This window comes from Haemorhous mexicanus, chromosome 8, assembly GCF_027477595.1.
Source record: "Haemorhous mexicanus isolate bHaeMex1 chromosome 8, bHaeMex1.pri, whole genome shotgun sequence".
Taxonomy (NCBI): domain Eukaryota; kingdom Metazoa; phylum Chordata; class Aves; order Passeriformes; family Fringillidae; genus Haemorhous; species Haemorhous mexicanus.
The window spans coordinates 21,468,270-21,491,242 of NC_082348.1; the positions used below are offsets into that span (position 1 = coordinate 21,468,270).

A 22,973-nucleotide genomic window follows, 5' to 3' on the forward strand; every position below is an offset into this window, starting at 1 on the left:
CAAAGGAGAAAATTACATATATTAAAATACAAACTCTATTATATGCAAGCTAGGAGTAACCAAGCAGTAGAAGGCATTCACTCTGTTCTCACCTTTGAAGGAGCCAGTGTCTCAGAGCAGCTGCTTTGGCTGCTTTTGTTTGTCACATTGAAGAGGAAGAGCAGGAAAGCAGCAGTTCTCAGAGCTTCTCCTCCCTGGGGTAAGAGGTGGAGGCTAATTAGGAAACCCTGCTAGTGAGTGACTACACTGGAGTAGCTAAAAAAGATGTCTGTCATTTTATTCTGTCTTAATAATGCACCTTCTTATTTCATCTTTTCTAACATCTGCTTGTTTCTGTAAATCTATGCTTTCAAATGAAAAAAATCCTATAATGTAAATCTCATCTAGTGTTGAAACATAGAAAGTATTCAATATTCCCAGTGCTGATATCCTTAAAACTGGGGTCTAAAGCTTCTGCCTCAGCATCCAGTATCCTGGTATAGTCCTTCAAAGTGTTAAGAGACGAGAAGACAAATAGGTCTTTTCCCCTGAATGATATAGCCCAGTTTATGAGCTGGAAACACATCCAAAGATGCTTTTAGCTGCTGTCTTCACACTTTGTTATGCCATGTGATCTCCCTCCCAGTCTGCAGTGTCTCCCTAAAGCTAAGGCAGAGAAAACAATTACAATTCTTTCTTTTTCTCAAGAAAAAAATTGAAAACCACACTCCAGCACTATGTTCTTGTCCTTCCCCAGCCTGGCAGCTCCTTTGCCTCTTGCTTTGGTGCCAGGTTAACAAATGATCCTTGTTCCCCCTAAGGCTAAGAGGATCCACAGAGTTTCATCCAAAGGTCTTGTCCAAACACCACAGTTGTTACAGAGGCCAAAGCAGAAATCAGTTTGGTTACCATATTAAATAGTTCATGGTTTTTTGTCCACAGTTTCATCCTTCAGGCCCAATACTCCCCAGGGGTTTGCAGAGCTTACCTCTCTGAGATTGTTCTACATCTCTGAGGTTGTTCTGATGTCTTCTTACAGCATCTTTCACTCAAATTTATAAGCAAAAAGCCACAGCTTATAGTCTTGATTTTTGAAGACCAGTAGCTTCCAAACAGCCAGGAAAATAATCTTGATAAATCTTTTATTTTTTGTCTTCTCATTCCAGTAAAGAACTGGGGGAAAAAAGTTAAATATCTGGATTTTCTTCAAAATGGAAATTCTGGCTCCCCATTGACACTCTAAATGGTGTTGAGACTCACCTTCCTATCAGCAAAGTGGCTTTTGATTTTTCTGTGTAAGTGTTTCACTTCATGTCACAAACTGATAATAATAATAATCAGAATCTGTGTTAGGAATCTCCACCCCTGTCTTTTTGGGAAGTTCATATTTTGATACAAATCCAAACTTTGCACCTGAGGCCCACAGCTAGAAAATGTGAGCAAGTTTTGGAAAATAAAGCAATGTTGTGGCAATGAGCATCAAATTAGATTGTCGTGGAAATTGTAGCAGCAATGACTTCAGCTTGTTTAAAGGTGTGAGGTTCTGAAGCACCGACAAAAGCCAAGGCTGAAGGAAGTCATCCAGCCTAGCTAGAGCTGAGTAAAGGCAGGGGTCCCAAGCCCAGGGCTGAGATCATTGGGAAAGCTGACTTTGCTAATGCTGTTACTCCCCTGCCCGCCTACACATCTGACACAGAGGGGTGAGGGGACAGCCAAGCCCAGCACAGTAAGAGCAGAGGCCAGAGATGCAGAGGGGGCTGCAAAGGCCGTGAACAGCAGAATGATGTGAGCTGGGTGGGAGCCCCATCCCAGCCCAGCAGACACTCCAAGCACCATTCTGAAAAACTGGAACCACATTACAGGATACACCCAGCAAATCGTTGCGCTGTCCAGTCCTTCAGGCACAGAGCCCATTTCCCCATATGTTTCAGGCTCAATTCATCTATATGTGGGAGGAAGTGCTCGCCATCAGGACTGCCTAATGCTAGCATGAGGCTCATGTAGGGCAAGGGCTCTAGGACTCCTCCTCACAAGGCCAGTACTGTCTGGATGGGATATGTCTTTAGGTGATTATGGTTGAGAAACACTCATATTTTAATAAGGAAAGCACTACACAAGTTGGCCTGGTGGGAGTTTTGCCTGAAGTCTGAGAGACTGAAGGTCCTCAGAGTACAGGGTGTGCTCTGCCCCACAGCCAAAGCTCAGGGGAGCTGAGCTGCTCAGCAGTTAACAGGTACAGTTGGGAAGGCTCTTAGGCGCCTTTTTTCAGCAAACAAATACATTCCCCCACCCCCTTCCACTTATGCCTAAAAACAGCGCATGGCTGTTTTTATAATGGTTCTGTCACTTCACACAGTGCAGCTTTACTTCAATAATAAAAATATAGAAATATAATTAGCATCTTTGTTTCAAGGCACTGAGTTTTTAAATTACCATGTGTGACAACTGTTATGGCAGTGAAATCGTTAAAATCATGTAAATACTTAAACCATGTAGGCCTGGGAGATTATAGTTTCATTAGAGAAAAGGCTATAAAGTTAGACCTAGGTAATTACCTTTCCCATTAATGCTTGAAAATTCTTTGCTCCACTGAGAAGTGATTGTGGTGCATCATGCCTTCTGTGCTTTTACATTCAAACTGCAGGAGCTTTTATTTCATCAGCACAAACTGCAAGGAAACAGCGGCAGCCTTCCAGGTGTACTTTGCAAATTGGGGTTTAAATGTGGAACACATCAAATTAAAATTCAATATTAATTATTTTGTCTTGCTAGGAGCCTGAGTAGTTTAAAGCAGCAAGGGTAATTGTCTAACTCATTGTATGTGTCTACAGCGAACTTAATCATTATGTCAGCTTCCTAATAAAAGGTTATTATAGAAACAAAGATCCCAATTTTACATATGGTAGGCAAGGGAGAATTCGAAGAGCTAGTCTCCAAGGTAGACTTGAGGTTCTTGACAAATGATGCCCATGCTGTGATCAGATACTTAACAAGAAATCTCGTTATTAACTAGGCCTGTACAGATAATTAGCACTTGAGCTTCAAATTTTAAATCTGGCTTGAGATGTATAATTTATCAAAAGCTCTAGCTCACTGTCAAAGTCCTATAATAAGGCAGTGTTATTGATGAATTGAGATTAAGAGCAGATTGAAGAGAAAATTAGGCCACTGGTTAGTCTGAAAGGTCTGATTTCAATATTTGCAGTACTAATTTGGTATTATTTTGGCAAATGGATGTGGTCCCCAAGTGCTACACAGTATTAAAGAATAAACTGTAAGTCATTATTCTAACAAAAAAAGTATTGTTTACTGTATGCTGAATTTTGCAGCACTAGCAGTCTGCTTAATAAGCTTCTTTACAGGATAAGTGTACCTGTTTTTATTGCATTAATTTATTATAACACATAGGGAATGCTGGGGTTTTATTCAGATTTAGAAAATGTAGCTTCTTTACGTTAAAGACGATTTTACATTAGACTAATGATGATCGTGTATGCCAAACCCTAGTTTAGCTGTTTCATTTCCATCTTTGAATTTTCTTTGAAGCATTCTTCACATCAGAATGCAGATAAGTAGCATTTCATATATTCAGGCTACATAAAAAGAGCAATCTTTTTTTAATGATTGCTGGTAGCAATTCATTGCAAGTGGTTCCAAGGAAAAAAATGAAAGAGTGACTGTATGTAATCTATCTACAGTAAACTGCAGCTGCAGGGGTGTTAGATACACATTCATGACCCTTAGAATACTAAATCTTTTTGATACACATACTAAAATGACATTTAGGGCAATATCTGATATCCAGAATTATGTTGGGTAAAACGTAAGGGTGGGACAAGTTCTGTTTGTTTTTCTCAGGGTTTAATTCCTAGCCAAAGCACACGGGCCATATCAAGAAGGTGCTGTTCTACAGTATATCTTATCAAATATGTATCAAATGCAACTGTGTATCATTGCATATATCTTACATATCACACCAGTATCCTCCAACAAAATAATAATGTCAGTCACTGCCTGTTTCCAGGAAACTTTGCACCAACAGTCCCCTGTAACCCGTTATTGGCAGCAGCTCCTTTCCTCTCAGTTTCCAGCTGTCCAGCGGGGTATGCCAAGTCACAGCAGGACCTTAGGAGTGTTTGTATTCAACTGTGGCCCTGAGCTTTATGGAGATTTGCCTTGTATATTGTGCACTTGCAGACAAGCGGGATTTCCAGGACCCAGCGGGGGCTCCCCGGTGTTTATGCTGAGGTGGTTTGCTGCTTGGCAAATTGCTTTGGGCCAGAGACGTGTGACAGAAGAAAATGTATTGCATTAGCTTTTCTATCAATAACATCTTAACACTGACTTATAACACAATTGCTTTCATGCTGATCCAGCCTCCTAATTTTAATTTTAGGAGTGATTGAATTTTGCAATCAGGCATCTTTGGCTATACTGGAATGAAAAGCCTTTTCTACCTTCCTCGGAAATAATACACTATTAAAAACATAAGCAACAAAAATATAAACAACTTCTACCACTCTAATGTGTCTTTTTCTAATACATATTTACACAAGTTTTGAAAACATTCAATTTTTTTATATATATACATTATAATAATTTTAAGAAGATTTAAAATAATTTATTCTTTTGCTGTTACTCAGCTGTACATACTGGAGTATCATTTTGCAGAACTGCCTGAGTCTTAATAGATTTGTAAGGGATCCAAAAAAGGAGGGTACTGAATTCTCAGCAGACAGAAATGCTAATATGTACTTTTGTGCGGGTTTTCATTCAGTCATTTACATTTGTTACCCACCTATTATGGGCTGATCCTGATCTTGTTTATGCTGATGACGCTTCTGAAACTGGAGATCAAGAGACTCTCTCAATTGAACTAAGACTTACATCAGTGTAAGACATAAATCTGAAGACCTCTAGGGATAATTTCAGATTAAAGTGATCAATAAGCTCCAGTTTAGTGTTAGACAGAAAAATAATTTAGGAAGTATTTTAGAACTTTAAACGCTATTTTCAAGCATACTCAAAGATAAAAATATTTAGATATTTCAAAATTTGTCAGGAAAAAAATAGCATGCCAAACAGAAACATGGGGCACATCTCGAGGCTCTGTCAATTTAGAACCTTGGAACTCCTCAGATAAGGCTGCATTTTAATAAGTTTAGCTACCCAATTGTCTGACTTTAAAGTCCTTCCACAAGAAACATTCACACAGCTTGTAAGGGGAGCTGCACACAAAAGTGGTGGTAGAATGTATGTTTCTATATTGATTATAGTCATACAGCAAATCTAACAGCAATATAGCCCTTTTCATAAATTGAGGTAGGAAATAACAGCTATCCAGTGATCCCTGAGAAAAAGAATAGAAATGTTTATAATAGGATACTTGGCACCTTACACTGTCTCATTAAAAACAAATGGGTTTTGTACTCAGGAGGTTCATATCGTTGTTCCTGCATCTCCTTTTCAAGCGACTTGGTAGCGCTGATATAAATGCCATTGGGGGGTATGAAGAGTAGCACATAAGACAGCCGGGGCTTGAGGATTCCTGTCGGCGTAACTACAAACTGTGACTACTTAGTGCAGCGTGGCACAGGAAAACAGAATTTTGCCAAGAGAAATCCCTCTAGCTAGCCCAGGCACACTCAGTGCTATAGGTACTATAGCATCATCCCAGTTATAAAATCGCGGGCGCCTGGCCATCGCTAGAAGAAAAGCAGAATTACGCCTCTTCTGCGTTCCCCAGCAGCCGTAGCACATGAGGCTGGAGTTAGGAGCTCAGGAGCGGGCACAGGAGGCAGCGCCCGGGGCGCGCACCGGGGGCACTGCCATGTGAGGGGCAGCCCGGCCGGGATCGCGCCCGGACAGGGGTCACTTCCCGCCGGGATCGCGCCCGGATAGGATCGCCCTCGGATAGGATCGCCCTCCACAGGGGTCGCTTCCCGCCGGGATCGCGCCCGGATAGGATCGCCCTCCACAGGGGTCGCTTCCCGCCAGGATCGCGCCCGGATAGGATCGCCCTCCACAGGGGTCGCTTCCCGCCGGGATCGCGCCCGGCCGCGGCCCCGGGCCGCCTTGCGCGCTGCCGCCGACAGGGGGCGCCCGCGCACCGCGGAAGGCCCGGCGTGAGGGGCCGCGCGGCTGAGGGGCCGCTGGGCCGGGCCGGGGCCCGGCGGTGCCGAGCAGCTGCAGGTGGCGGCGCCGCGTTCTGTTTACATGGGGCGAAAAAGAGCGCGATACGGAAACGCTGGGTTTTGGCTTTTTCCGTGAAAACGGCGAGAGCGGCCGCCTGGGCGGAGGGCTGGGATGCGGTGCGCACCCAAACTTCGGGGAAATAAAGCATTCGGGATGCAGACCGAGGCAGAGCAGCGGCCGGCGGTCCCCGTTGGGTTCGCATCACCCAAGGAGCCCTGGCGCTCTGCGGCGCCTTGGAACGGGCAGCAGAAGCCGGAGCAGCCCGGCTCAAACGGGCGATGGTGAAGAACCGTGCCTGCTACTATAGAACTAGACATCACGGGAGGGTTTTAAAACATACACAGAGTTTGAATTGTCTTTTCCCCTCACCACCGGCCCCCCCCACCTTTTTTTGTTTTCTAAAACTAATTATTCCGGAAGACAACTGTCCCGGAAACTCACGGCATTTTCCAACTGGAGTAGAGCTCTATAGCCTGTGACAATGCACGGTGGTTGATGAGTTAGTTCTAGAGGCTTCTGAATTTTAATGATGTTGGAGATGATATTGTGTGTCCTTCAGCTTGTTAGAGTGACACTAGCACTCCATAAATCATAATACCTGTGTATTGTAAAATCAATACAAAAGTGCTATCTCAGCGCTAAACCTTAATAAGTTTTTCAGTGCTCTAGCAGCCTAAACTTTGCTGTAATGCCATTGGACCTGCGGGTTGGGATCAGAGCATGCTTAATTTGTTTTGTAATAGAGACTTTTCTTTAATGAAGGACCGATTAGTAAAGCTTTGGTTGCCACTCTAGTGATCAGTTGGCAGAACAACCTCTGCAATTAAACTCGTGTATCTCTGTCCTGAAGCAAAAAAGCAGGCTTAAACAGTCAATAAATGTTAATCCAGTCAGAACCTGTCTGTGCCTTTGAAGGCTGCCCATGAGGGGTTTTTCAAATCACATTTTTTTTATCATTTTAAATATGGAGGTCCCTAAAGAGCTGATACGTAGCATACAAGGCCTCCCACTGCTCTGTAATAAGATCTGGCATACTAACAGCTTTCTGTACAGATCTGTCATCGTTAGGTTTGTTTGTCCCTCCCCATTCCAGAGTAGCTATCTGTATAGTTACTAGTTATGGAAAAAAGCATTTTGCCTTTCTCACACGTGAGAGTAAAAAGGCTGCTTCAAAAATCTTTACATAAACACGTCACTATGCATATGATTTTTATAGTTTACAAGTATTTCCTTCAAATTTTTTTCCATTATTTGTTTCCTTGTGGGATGATACCCAGGAGAGGAAGTTTACGTTTATGCATAAATTGCAAACCATACCTGGGAAGTATGGGACTGCCAAACTGTCCTTGAAACAAGCACAAAGAGAAGTTGTACCTTATTTAGATTGCAGTTGCTGTCTAGGATATGCTTCACATGCCAGATACTCATCCAACTGCTTTCCAGTCTTGTCTGCTTGCTTCTTTGCCTATGAACAGGGTAACAAAAGCAAGCTGATAACTAAAACAGTGGGAGTTAGCATAAAGTTGTCAGATAGAGTTGGGGAGGGCAACTCTTCTGGAGTAAAAGAAAGAAGCAATTCCCAGTCTTTCTGTTTGGGGAAATAGTCTTTGCTATGAGCTTCATTTTCTTCTATATCCCAGCCTATTTTTCTATCTACTCCTTTAGCTGCATGCATGATATACATTGAACATTAACATACATGGGAGAGTGTATTAAATTTAGCCTAATCATAACTGGCATCTCCCTTATGTTGTTTTGTAGGATTTAGATTTTGTTCTTCATTGTGAGACTGAGAGCTTCACAAAAAAAGATGAAGAGATTTGTATGAATCATTGGATTGGAAAGAAGAATTTCCTGCTGGAGAGAGAGGAGGAAAAGAAGGGTATCAGTCTCATTCTACAAAGGACCAAATTCATCACTAGCACAACATTCTGATTTCCCTGGAAGTCACTGTTCCTTGCCAGCATGACCTGGGTGTGTTTGGAGAACACAGAAGGGAAGCTTGTGCTAGCCCTCTGGACAATGCAACCAGTACAGTGCAATCATGCAGGGTTGCAGCAAAGGCAATAAGTGCCAATACTGTGATGGGATGTTCACTGCTCTTTCCTGTTGGCTGCCACAATGGTACAAACCACCAAGTTGGCTTTAGTTTAAGGAAGGAATCCAAGGAAATAATAGCTAAGTGTAGTACTCTAGTCATTATTATTAACTGCAGTCATATTACTTACAAATATACACATATAACCTCCATATAATTATTTAAAATTATTTTTTAATTTAGACTTTTATAAAGATCATTCTTAATTATTTTTTTAAACACAAAAATATGCATTTGAAAACTACCACTCATCTTTCCTGTTTTTCCAACCCCTGCCGTGGTGCAAGACCAGTCACAGGCGGTGACAGAAGTCATAATGTAACCACCCAGAATCTATGAGATTGGTGAGGTTCAGCCTGAGGTACACATTTTTTGCTTTCATTTGCTGTATTTCCCTTTTCATTAGATGTGATTCCATCTTTAGTTTTGATTGTTTAATTCAGACTAGTTATGGTACAGGTACTTGCCCTGACTTACCTCTTATGCCACCTCCAATTTCAGCCCTCTGTATGTATTTCTCTTAGCAGCTGGAATTATGCAGGATCTAACCAGAGTTTTGTCTTCTATCACCCTCCTGTGTTCTCAGTAGTCACTGGCAGCAGCCCTTGGATTCCTGTTCAGTTGGGTTGTATGCCATGTTGCACAAATCATAGAGGAGATTCTTTTAGAAGGACAGAAATCAAAACTGCCAGGAAAAAGGAGCCAGACAGTACCTTTCAGAAAAAAAAATAGTACAAGCAGAGGGATTCTAAACAGGCAAAGGATATCTTTAAATATTTAAATTGCTTATTCAGCACATGAAGCCGTAGAGGCCATACAGTCCTAGGCAATGACAGCACAATAGTGTGGATATTGATAGCCTGAAAGTCCAACTGATCCATGAAAGATTATGTTATTATGTTCCTCTAGTATAATACATTAATTTTTGCATGTAAAAATCTTTTTTTTTTCCTAGTGGGATATGTTAAATAAAGTTCTTACATGGTTTTGACTGCATTTGGCTCATTGTGTTGTTTAGTCAGCACATCCCCAAGTTTAAGAAAACAGGACTTGAGCCAGACAGCTGTTGAGTACTCCCAGAAGGAATCAAAGGAAGCAAACACCTCTTAAGCAAAACTGTACGTGAGACACTTACTATCACAGAAGACCTACTAAAGGATGAAGAAATGCAGCACTTAAAGAGAGAGGATGCTCACCATGTCTAATAAGACAGGGAAAAGTGAGCATGATGATGGACAGAGATTGGCTGTGGCCTTGGGTTGGCCCATGGCCGTGTATAAAATTCCTCTAGGTGTTCTCCAATACGTCTGCTCACCTAGCCCTGCAGTCTGTTTTACTAACCTTGCAAGAAAACAAAGCTCAGATGAGCAGAACTGATGTTGATTTCTAAGCTTGGGCCAGTGAAACTGGCTTCTGACAACATGGTCACAAAGCTGACTGAGTAAGGCCAGTGGAAAGCAGCAAAATTAGGGAGCCATGCATACCCTCTTCCTTGAACAAATTCATTTTATTTGGTGTTATTGGTTACTCAACCAGATGTTCTGGAGAGCTAGAGGTTTTTTTGTGAAGGTGAGTCCTGTATAAGCTGGAACTGAGGTGGGGAGGTGAAGTGGGACACTAAGCACTAGGTTTTGTTTACTTTCCACTGGGTACTAGTGCTTGCTGAATGAAATCTCCATGGTCACAACCTGATCATGATCATTTTTGCAAAGGGAGAATAAATCAGAAAATTTAAACCAGTCCACAAGGTGACAAATGGTTCCTGAAGAAGCACATACATATCTCCTACATCTACTTCATGTACTTTTCCACTTGCACATTCCTGGGTTGCCCACAGGTGTAGGTCAGATCAGAGTCACAACAGCTGTTCTGACTGGGGGCCACCTCAGCAGCTGGAAGGAGTAAAGCAGATATTTGGATCAATTCTCCTGTGAACCACAGTGATCTGGGCAGCTTCTCTAATTCTGAGACAACTCAAAGACTCTCCCAGAAATTTAGGAGTCTTTGTCTGTTATTTCAATGGACTCACAGGGTCAACTGCGAGTGGCTGCAGGAGGTGAAACTTTAAACAGACTACAGCCTTATAAAATTTCAGCAGACACATACTTGAAAGCCTAATGATCAGTTTAGGTTGGCTTAATTGGGTTTATGTGTTCAAGGATATCCTGGCAGCTACTCTGGGAGAAAATTAAAGCTGGAACAAAATTTTGTTGATCTAATGGAGAACTTGAGCCTATGTCTGCATGAGAGGCAGCTCTTAGCTGACTCTGTGTAGTTGTGGAGATGGGCTGAGCCCAAATATTTCGCTGTTCATCAGCTATAAACTCTGTTTTGGGGAAGTGACAAAGCTCTGGGCTTGGGAATCTGGTGAATTGCCTTAGTGCTGCTTACTCACTCACTTTCTCTCCCTTTCAAGTCTCATCCACCCATTGCAAAAATGAGTCCATGATGAATAGACTTTTGAATTGGCTTATAATTGGTTATTCTACTCTATAATATTAATTTTCATCTTCAACTGTTCATTGATCGAGGAATACTGGATGTGGATTGTTAGTTTTCCTCGTGACACTTATATTGAAGAATGATTTGGAGAGCATGTTACTGCATATTGATGACATTCTCCATCTCTTATGTGTTTTTAGAATCTTTTTCTTTGCTTCTTTGGCAGAAGCAAATTTAGCTTCCAAGGCTCGCATCTTTTTACCTATTATTTAACCTATTTTCCCTATTTAACAATCAACTATTATTAACTTTTTAAAATGCTGAAGAAAAAGAACATAACATCCAACTGTATTAAAATTAAGAAACTCCCCTGAAAAGAGAATTAGTCAGCTTTGCTCCTCTTACCAGTCTTTCTCATTTGCTTTCAAATTCTTCCACTTCTCTGTCAATGCTGCAGTACTTCCAGGTGCACGTCAGTGACATGACTTCTTGGGCATTCTTACAGACTACAGTGAAGCTGAAACAGAAATACTTACAGTCAAGATTATTTATGCTAGTCAGCTCACTGCAAAATGTGTGAATATAATGAGTTACGTGGACACTTATGAACTAATAATGTGCTGAGATCATCCATAATATGGAAATTCAACAAAGAGCAGTTTGCCACCCACAGCTGGAAGAGATTACTCAGTTTGATCTCTGGGAACGACTGGCATTGTCACTGCTACATGCAAAGGGGAGAAGGGCACTGATGGCTGCTCCACATGAGTATTTGGTGGCCTGGACAGTCCTGCAACTCAGGGGACACAGATCCTCCCTTTGGCACAGCTGTTCCAAGGGCTTCAAGGACTATGTGCCCTCATGTGAGCTACTTTCGTGTGGAATTTTTCTGTCAAAGCTGCTTGGTGGCTTTCATGCAGTCAATCACACCCTGTGAAATAAGTTCGTCATGCAAATGCAATAACCTGCTTTCAAACTTCCCTTGATGATTTAATTTCAAGCAAAAAACCATCACAAGTCTGTACTCTTTGAACCTCAAACTTCCATGCTCTTAACAACTTGCTGCAAGAGCCTCCCAAATAATGTAACTTTGTTTATTTAAAATTTTGTTTATTTTATCATTGTCTTCCAAGAAGTGGCAAAATTAATTAAGATTTGTATTTAGGAAACAATCGACAAACCACACACATAACCACACGCACAGCTTGATTTGCTGCTGGGGTGAACCACTGTGCCAAGCCTCAGCCTGAAGCTAATTTTTTACAGCCAAGTTATAAAGCCCTGAAAAGGGGGTTTTATTGTGGAAATCCTGGCAGAACCATAGTGGTGCTACTGGCTGCCTCTCTAATTAGTTTAAAGAATGGAAAGTTGTATTTTGCAATATGTGGTAAACCCTCTTTTCCTGATGTTGCTGGTTTATGCTGAAACTACAGGATTAATTTGATGTTATTACAAGACTGAGAAGATGAATTTTTTGCTGTCATTAGAGGTACTTTCAGGCAGCAAACTGGATTTGTACTTTCAATTATATCAATATTAAATGGTGCAATTTTGATTTGGTTTTGGTGACAATAGCAGATCCCTGCTGTGTTCGCTCCACTTTGAAGAAGATGTGGAGTCCACATGGTGTTTCTTGCATGTTTTCCAGAGACTACTTTTAAATTCCTTCAATAAAAGTTACTTTTATTCCTGTTTAAGTGTTTTGTGGTAATGTTTACAGACAAACATCCTGCCAGCAGACTAAAGTAAATAAAAGACGGGACACCAGTAACATAAACCACATCATTTTACCACTGTTCTCCCACCACCTGCACTCCGTCTTTGCCAGAGTTCCCCATTCGTAATTATGCCTACCTGCACTGGCCTCCAGTGGTTTCAACTTTTTCAGAGCACAGGGAAGGTGGTAGAAGCCATTTACCCTGCCACTTTCATTGTCTACTGCAGGGTTGCTGTGGTATCACTGGAGTGAAGCAACTTCTGTAATTTACCATCTCTTCAGCAATAAGCAGTTATTTTTTAACTAAGACTCTGTGGCTGTGCATCCTATTGCAGTGCTCACTAGGTCCTGCTAACAAGTCCCCACCTTGTACACCAGCTACCCATGACCAGCAAAACAGGAGCATTCCTTCTTCCAAAGGTAGGGCAAACGTAAGGGAAATGAATAGCTGCACTTATAAGATTACACAGTCTCATGACATGTCAAGCATGTCTTAAAAACACACATAATTACACAAAAATGGGTCAACCCACTGATTTAAATTAGACAATTATGTGACTAAGTGCTGTGCTATACTTTCATTTTCCTAATTTGTTTGCTTGGGATTTTTTCTTTTCCTAATACAGTACCCACAGTGTCTGAAAAATGGTACTTACAGTTGTTATATAATTGCTGTTTCTGCTGTTGTTACTGTGCTGGGGCTGGGCACAGACCTACAGGGAAGGCTGTAGTGAGGGTCTAAAAATTCATGTATATTTGTTTGGAAAAACCTGCTATTCCTTCAAGGCCCAACAAATCCTCATTAGTTATTATACTGTCAAGAAAAAGTGTTTTATTTACACCTGAAAACAAGCCATTGCAATCCCTCTCTCCTTTTTGGATAAAAATGTGACTTCCTAACAATATCTCCTGTTGTAGTTAACATTATACCATTTGGCACTACCAGGATTAATTGAGAGACAATAGGAAATTAATCTGTTCTCTTTCTTCCAGTCCCTGCTTTCTACTCCCATCCATTTACAAGGAGTGCCTATGTCTGGTATTTGACAGTACCTGCAAAGGCTTTGACACTGAATTTAGTATGTCTGCTGAGATTACACTAAAGGGAACAGTGGATAATTTTCTAAGTGCTAATCCTTAAAGCGGGAATTTGTGCTTGTTCAGCAAAGCAAGGTCTGGATTTCCTTTCTTCTTTGTATTTTATTTGCTGACACCTAGGTGGGAGGCAGCCTCTCAGGAACGACCCGATGGGGTGGTGCATCACGATTTGACTCAACCAGATCTGACCCAAGAAGCAGTGCTCAGAATTAGATCACAGTCTCTGCATGCATTAAGTTCTGCAACCTACAGTAGCTCTGCTAGTCTGCTGAGCAACCAGACTGGCTCTGATTGAAATTACCATTTTGATGCTCTGACCTTCAAATCTCTTAATAAAGCAGAAAACGACCTGTCCGCTTGTCCTTCTGGCTCTGGGGAGGCAGAGTGACACCAGCTGAGCGAGCCAATACAAGATTTAACTTAATGCATGCTCCCAAATACAGCACCAAGGCAAGAAGGGAAAAAACAATTGAAGAGGCCGATCCTCATTTACAGCAGGGCTGCTCCCACTGTCACACACAGAAGGTCGACAGGGGTCCTGCCGGAGCTTTGCTAAACGGGCAGTAACAAACACCTCCTGCTTCAGCACCTGGGTACATTTTAAACCCCACCACCAATCCCACACTGCAACATTCGCTCCAAATACTTTGTACTTACATAACCACATGCAGATGTCTGGCCACTCTGGAGCTGTGAGCTCCTCTTCACAGCTCAGAGGAGAAGGAATGGAAAACGGGGAGTTTCTTCAAAGGTGGTGATTGCAGCAATGGGGAATAACTTCTGTGCTAATCTGAAGGTCACATAAAAGGCACACAGAATCAGTGATACTCACTTCTAGGGCAGCTGTACCCCATGGAGCCTGGAGAAAAAAACAACCTCATCTCTGAAAAATAAATTTTTCCTTTAAGTGCTGTGTCACCATTTGATGTTAAGTAGTAGGTAAAAGCTAGTAGTCTGGTATAAGTAAGAGAGAATTCAGTGAAATAAACCAGATTATTTTATATCTGTTGGCACTGTTTGCATTTTCAGAATAAATACAGGAATATACCAAGACAACAGCTCTCAAGGACTGTAGATTGCAAGATTCTTTTTAAGCCAAGAGATATAAAAATAATTATGTTGTACTCTATGCAAAAATCACCGAAACAAGCTACACCCATTTTTCTGCCAGACGTGCTCATAACCTTTCTGCATTAAACTACTCATCCTGAAATTCAAAGAAAATAAGTAAAACAATTTTCCAAGGTCTATTGTAAAAAAACAATGAAAAGCAAATAAACAAAAATAAAATCAAACACAAAAAATTGGAGATATAATAAAAACAAATTGAGAAAACCGGTAAAAAATAAAGATTAAATGCACAGATATACAAGAAAAGATTTTATGTTGCAGTATCCAGGAAGCTGATAACTGGATCTCATTTATTAAACATTGTCATTATTAAAGCTAAAATATATTGATGTTTTTCATGAGAATCTACAAGTACTTTTATTGCTTTGTAAAATACTATTGAATGTTACTCTATACATCTAATCTGTGTATAGATTTTAAGGGTGTTCACTTACACATACTTACAAGCATGCATAATTAATTTTGAAATGTACCTTTTTGTGTTCTTTTAGTAAAATCCAAATCTCGTACATTGCAGCTGAAATAGCTTTTTAATATAAAAATCTGTAAATTGCAACTTAGTGTATCTAAATAAAATTGGTCTGGAAATTTTGTAGGAGTAGAACTTGATTTTGTATTTCCAGTAATTCCTGGCCTCAGCCTTGGGGAAATACACCATGCACACCTTTCTAATGCTATTTACTCTTTCAGATGAAAATGGTAAGAAATATAATTAGCATTTTTACAATAGTATATTGTCAAAGTGGATGAAAAGGGCATTTAAGTAAGCAGTGAAGAATTGCCTGAAACCTATCTCAGTGTTCCAAAGAGTTTGATTAGCTGTTAAGAGAGGATCTGGTTTGCACAAACCACAGTTTTAGGGAGGCAGATTCACATGGAAGAGATGTTGAGTGCTACTCAATGCTTCCTCTACTGAGCAATACGATAACCCAGTTCTTTGTTAATCAACAGGCCAAGAACAACAGGCAAAATATGCTTCAATAAGCAGAAAATTCATTATCCAAAATTAATTACTCAAAAATGAGTAGGAAGAAGAAAATACTTAGTACTGTGCTTTCCTTCTGTTCCTTTTGAAAAATTTTAATGGCATGTTCCAAATGTCTAAAACATTTATGAAAAGCATGTGAAGCTAAAATCTGTATCCTTTTCTTTTAGGGCTCTTTAACAGACCTTCAGAGGAGTCCCAGAGATGTTAGCCAACCCATTAAGGGTAATGAATCTTGGCGTGAAAGAACAGCACAGCAGCAGCTACACATGAAGCAGCCTATACCATAAATTATCTCAAATACAAACCAAATTCCCCTTGTTTATCATGTATATAAAGCACCAGCATTCAAGATTCCCTCCAGAAGTGCTGGACTGTATGTAATATTACTCATAGCATAACAAGGTCTAGTTCTGTCATTGCAATTGCTTCTTTCCTCAGATGATAAACTACAGACATGCAGCAATAGGAAGGCTATGCAGAGAAATAAAAATATCAACAGGTTTAACAAAAAGTCTGGGGCAACTGCGTGAAGAGGTGAATAAATGCCGCTGTAGATGTCTTTGAAGTATATAATTAAGTCACCATCACTGACAGAAGTTTTTTGCTGGTGCAGCCCAGAGCAGGCCTGTGGTCCTCAGTACTGAAAACTGGTTGATTAGGAGTTACTCGAGATCAGAAAATAGCAGAGAATGGGCAAACTCCACCATTCTGCATGGAAATACATATATATCACAAGCAATGCCTCTTAGTGCCAATTTTTACCTGCCTCTGCTACCTCTGAGAAGGAATCCCCACTTGTGTGTCTGGGACATTGCTAAATCAATGAAAATAACCCATTTTAGCACAACCCTACCTGCTGCAGCTATGCAGACATCATCCCATCAAAGGTCTAAGGGATGATCAAAATCTCCAGGAACCAGAATACAAGTCTGAAAGTCATAAAGGATTAGAAGCAGAGAGGTTGCTGAAATAGGAGCTCTTGCCTTGAGTCCCACAGGCACATATTCTTAGACAGGAAGGCAATGCTGACATGATGCTCTGCCAGAAGTTAAGCTGGGGTTTGTAGAAATGTGTTTATTTAGAAATGCAGTGGAAACCTCATCCTGTGCATGTTGCATTTGCACATCAAATAATGTTGGTTTGCTGGGTCCTTCTGATTGTATTTCAGCAGCCCAGGTTTCCCTGCATTTTTTAACAGTATAACTGGCCAACTGTAGGTGAGGTGATACCTGAGGTACAAGGTTATGCAAGGTGCAGTCAAAACTGGATGTTCTATCCAAGGAATGAAGTAAAACCAAAGTTGTTTGAGAAATGTATGACCCTGTAATTGTAACATCTCCTGTGCTGGGGTTATCAACACTTAGGATGCACATTACACTTTCACTGACTGAAGTCAGCCAGAGACTCTGTATGTGAAACTGAGCACCAAGGTAGATGGCCCTTCTGGAAGTCAGTTCTACAGCTCAAGGAAAATAAAAGCAGTTCTCTATGCAATTGCTTGAGAGAGAAGACTGTAATTAATTGAAAGTCCTTGGAGATTTGCAATGTTGGAAACAATTCCCACAGAGGAAGGTATCAGTACATAGTCACAAAAAAGCTGCTGACAGGTATGGGCTGTATATCAAAGATTTCTGCAACATTTGTCTGGCATTAGTACAATATAGGGTGGGAATTTGTGTTTTTCCTGCAAACAAATACAGTATACACTTATTGTTTCTATGTACAGAATATCCATCTCCTCTTATCTATCACTTGTTTACACACACACATAAGTGACATCCTGTTATCACTTCATTACAGTCAAGTTTGAGCATCTGCAACATCATTTTTGTGATGATATATTTCTTGAAAAGAGTTCTTTTGTATAATTATTGCCACTCCTTAAAAATTATCTCGCAGAACAACAATGTATGAAGCAGATGCAGCTAATAAGAACATGAAAAAAGTGTAAGTATTTCCACAGGATTCATGCTGCTTGGGAATTTGTTATCTCTTGTAGCTGAAAGATTCCATTAGAATTTGTGTATAAGCCATGTTAGTTTTCTGTGGCAGGTTTTGTACATAACAGCAAGTTTCTTTTTAGTTCAGGGCAAAAAGTCATGTTTGGAGCAGTTGCCCCAGCAGGAGGATAAAAGATGATGGTTGGTAATTACATCAGGTTTGCACTGTTGAGCAGATGTTCTTGCAGATAGATTTTGGCTGGCATTTATAGAAGATCACTAGTGAATCTCATGATAGCATTGGAGGAAAGCTGCCACAAGTAGATGGAGCTTCTTGCTTCTAATAAAAAGATTTTGAGCAGAAGAAATAAATTAAAATAAGAAAGAAGTGAAAAGTGTATGAGATAACCTACCTCACAAACTGGTTTGGGGTTTTTTTAAAGAGTTAGACTTAACACCAAGTCACCTGAGTGTGGCCCAATCAGTCAGACCTTGTCTTAATTAGCCATCCATGGTACCAGTTCTCAATGTCCAGAGGGGTCACAATTCTCTGCAGAGGTCCAACATTAGAGAATGGAGGCAGATTCAGGGCTGGGGGACATGGGAGCAGCCAGGAAATAGCAAGCTAAGAATACCCCTTAACTTGCCTCAGACTGACAGCAGTTTGAAGAAAACAGGACAGCAACCAAAAAGTCAACACCAAAGCTGTTAGAAAGAGAACTCAGCTCAACTTCCATGTCTGAGTTTGTAGTGATAGATACAATATAGTGGGGAGAAGGATTCTGCTTACATTTTTGTAGGCAATTCCAAATGCTTAAAAATATTAACTAGTTATGAATTACCATTATTAATCTCTGGGATGGAGAAGCATTATTTCCTTCACTGTATAGCTGGAAAATGAGCTGCTTAAGCACACACAGCAACTTGGCAGCAAAAACATAATTGTAGCTCAAAATCTCCTACTCTCAACCCCTACAGCTCAGTCTGTAGATAGGTTTCTGAACAGGCCCTTTTTTAGGTGTTTAGTGCAATGTATGAGGCAGAATGGTGAAAATCCATCACAGTCTGAGAAATTCTCACTACTTTTACCAAAACAAGCTTCTGAAGACTGAACACATTTTTAAATCAGCCAATTCAATGTAACTGTCTACATTTTTTTATGCACTGAATAATGGAACTATAATATCATAACTGGAGCTGGACTCCTGATTTGACTGTGCTGCAGGCTGCCAGAATATCTGTTAATGGAAAGATTTATTGACAAGAAGTGTTTTTAAAACAGGGCATTTACAATTAGATTAGAACCATTCCCCTTCATTCTACCTATCCTCAGAAATGCTGACTTTCAAAATTCCCTCTTTATTGTGTTGGGTGAACAGTGCTAAAAAAAGCTGCAAACCTGTCCTTACTGGCAGGTGCCAGCTTGCAGAATCAGATATGTGAGCTCCACTCACTGTATCCCCAACAGGGCATCAGACACTGCAAGAAGTGTCAGGTGGGGTTTCCTGTGCAACACCAAGAGTGCTGGGAGTAGTAAAAGAGACTGTGTAGTTGCCATATGATTTGCTTTTACCTCTAAGTTCCAAGAGGGAAAATTTTGTCCAACAGTCAAATTACAACAAATTCAGAAGATTTCTTAAGGCATTTAGGACTAATGCACACTTCAACTGCAGCTAAAGTTGTTTTTTATTATACTCACTCCAGGACTGGATTTTGCTGCAGTTCTTCAAGGTGAAGAACTGTTTTATTGTCATGAGAAAGATCTTAATAAAAAGATGCCTAGAGTAAAGTTGCTAGAAGAGAAAATATCCAGCATGGGGAGGGACAAACCAGCAAGTGCTTTCATATTGAAAACTTGAATTTTAAAAAGTAAATGAAAAATAACCTCAAAACATCTCTCTCAAATAATCTTCTTTTATTCCTTTCTCCCAGTTTTGAATTGAACTAGACAACAGAATTGAAGTGAGAAGGGTATGGCCTCAGGGCCCATGGTGGGATGATGCTGATGCAGGGGGCTCTGGTTAGTAAAGATTTCTAGAAGAAGAAAGCAAGCAGTCCCAGATCTGTAGTGTCACTGCTCACAATGTGTGTTTGCACAAAAAGCCAGGAGATGAGAGAAAGCCTTTTCTCTCAAGTTTACACTTAGGTAATGAGCATATTTTTTTTTCAGATGTGTTTGACTCCTTCACCTAAGGAATAATTTGGTTATTCTCAACAGTATGGTTTGCCTTTGCAGATGTAAAGCACAAAAAGGAGTTCAGCAACTCACATGGCTAATACCTAATTCCACTGTGGTTTTTTCATGGTCTCTCTTGTCCACTGGCAAGGTGAGCTCATTCTGCCTTGCTTCCTTACAACCCTCTTCAAGGGCACTGAAGTGCAACTGGCTCAGTTTTCCTGGGAATCTGCAGTGTGAAAAAGAGGAAATGCAATTCAGGGGTACTCTCCAGGTGTCATACAGAAAAGCACCCCAAGGATAGTGAGAGAATAAAGAGCCAAAAAGTGAAGGATAAAGGAAAGGTTGAAAATGCCTTGCTTCAAAATGATGGGATTGCCTTGGTTACTATGTGATCCACATGGTGTGTTCTTCACCTCTTTTGAAGAAATGGTACTTGATTCACCATACCATCACCCAGCTTTGTAATACATCAAATGAAAAATGTCACATATTAGAACATTGAGGTTTACTGTTCAAGTGATTAACTGAGAATCATTTGTATGATTAAATGCTGGAAAATAATTTGATTTCACATGAACCTATAGCATAGATCTCATTACACAGAAGTGCTGCATATTAGTGGAAGCAAATTAACATTCAAAGAGTTTCTGGAGTGGCTCCTAATCACAGGCTGTTAATTACTATCATTACATTCGACTGCTGAAGAGACTAACCAAGGAATCAGTCTCATGATCTTGGTATTTGAAAGTGATCTTCACCAATAAAAGCACGTCAGACATACAGAAATTGCAAATTGCTGAATTTGCTGACGCAGTGGAAAATTCCGCTGACTATAAGTACCCATCTGGTGATAGATGCATTCTTGACACAGTTTCAGTGTTTGGACTTAGGAAATAATGAGTATCAATGTCCTAGCTAGGGAATATGCAAAGATGAAGGAGCCCTTTGTATCGTTAATTAAGGAAAGTAGTAGCAGAGCTCGTTCACAGATAAGCGACTGTACATAATAATCATGTATTTATGTGAGGAACTGTTATGCTATATTACTATAGTAGCAATTAGGTTTTCACAAAGTAGTTTTATTAAAAGGCATACTTATGTAATAAATAAACAAATAATTTCCAAGGCAGATTAATTACACACAGCTTAAAATGGTCACCATGCTAAGTGAAACCTCTAGAGCAGATTCTTACAAAGGCAAATGTACAACTACATGCTTACAAGTGAATTTATTTTTCACTTGTAAATCAAAAGCTTACATGCATGAATTTCAGGATGGATGCCTCTGTAAAAAGCAGACCCATCTGTGATTTTTGCATGAAAGAAAGACTCAAGCTGTACTCAAGGGACATGGAAGGCCAGCCTATAAACCCAAGATAAGAGACCAGAGGAATCTCTTGAAAATGTCAGATGCCCCACTTCGAATCTGTAACCTGATGATGTGAGAGATCTTTCCTGTGGGCTCTTCCAACATCTTTTCTTATCCTGGTTTTTAATTTACAATAAAAAAGAACAGGGAGGGGATAGCTCTATTTTTATCCATATGGCAGGGAACCATTAATGTGTTTTCCCTGGTACAGAATAGGCCTATAGAATTTGGAATTAATATATTGTTTCCATTATTTCTCACATAACTCTAAATTATATTCAAAACAGTGCAATGACATAGAAAAGTCAGATGCTGTAGTACATTAATATTTCATAAAAATACGGTTTAACACTTTTTCAGTTCATGAAGTATCTGTAAACAGACAACTGCCTTCTTGAATACATTCATTATTGGAAGTTATTGTACTATAACACAAGGAAATAATTCCTGATTTGCTGCTTGTTTACAAAATAATTTGTTGCAGATACTCTATATTCCTGTTGATGGCATGCTGCAAAAGCCAACAAGCTTTTCTGGACAGAAAAGGAGTTATGGCACCTCTGATCTGATGGTCACCTACAAACAACATATTGAAAGTTTTGCATGCTATAAGTGTTTAGGAACTCAAAAAATTCAATTACATTTCAAAGGAATGCAATCTCTTTTTGGGTGTTATCAATAACTTTCATGGGAGAGGGTACACTGAGAATACCCACTCAGAAAACTGCATGCCAAAGCAGCATATACATTTCATAAGTTCTCCTTCAAAGCAAATTAATGCTCTGAATTGTCCAGGCTATACTGATGGACAGATGCAGATTAGGATACAAATCCTGCCTTGGAACGTGCAGATGAAGCTCCTGTGGTGTTCCAGTCCAACGAACACCCTTTATTTTCTGTAACTGATTTGAAATTTCTCCAAAGAGATTCTTTGGAATTATTCTTACTTTCCTGGCTACAAGGGAAACCCTCTTCTTCATCCACAGATGGTGCTCCAGGAGTTAAGGGTAGTTAAGTTTAAAAGTTGAGATACCTGGATATTTTGAGGTGGTGGTGGTGTTTTGGGTTTTGCTTTTTTTTGGGTCCCCTGACATCCCACAGATTTGGACCAATACAGAAACAGTAACTTTCAAATTATCTCAGTGGAGCTGGATCAAGTGATATTGGCATGGTTTGACACTGCACCTGAAGAACCTTAGTAGCTAGAAATTTAAGCAATTTTGGGCATCTGCATCTTTTTTCACAGTTCTAACTTCCTCTGGAACATAGAGAACCAGAATTTATCCTGGTACAAGCAAGTACAACCTAAGTAAAGCCCAGGTGACTTGGGGTCATGTGTCTAGTTTGGCTTGCAGAAATGACTCTGTATCTTCAAAATAAACTTAATGTACAGAACAAATATAGACACTTTAAAAATGTTTTATACACTGAGGATTATCTGTGACTACATAGTTCCTCCTAAGAAAGTCTGAATTACTCTCCTTGGCAGGCTACCCATGACAGTGGGATGACAATGTCAGTAGATTCAAACAAAACTTCTGAATTGCCAAATTCTTTGTGCTTACACCACAGCCACAGCAGTACTTTGAATAAACAATCAGAGAAAATGCTTTGCAAAGTAATGTTGTTTTCCCCTTAGGCTCATTGGAGTAGTGCTTTTGAGGTCTATGAAGTCATTCTTAGAGATATTAAAAAATATTGATTGCATCATTGGACAAAATAAAAAGGACGTTTTTAAGCAACATTTTTTCAGTTCTTGGGCAGCTCTATCTGCCAAGGTTATGGATTTGCCTTTGTACACCACCATGGTGTTTCAAAGCAGAATGCAAAGATGTAG

At 40.2% G+C, this 22,973-nt stretch overlaps 1 long non-coding RNA gene across 1 annotated transcript; it reads right to left on the minus strand.

The window, feature by feature from the left end:
- Positions 1-11,118: 11,118 nt before the first annotated feature.
- On the minus strand, positions 11,119-19,988 carry LOC132330264 (uncharacterized). The gene is made up of 3 exons (XR_009487255.1): positions 19,858-19,988; positions 14,187-14,319; positions 11,119-11,231 (listed from the first exon to the last, which is right to left on the minus strand). It is a non-coding gene; the product is annotated as an uncharacterized LOC132330264 (long non-coding RNA).
- Between the last annotated feature and the right edge of the window lie 2,985 nt (positions 19,989-22,973).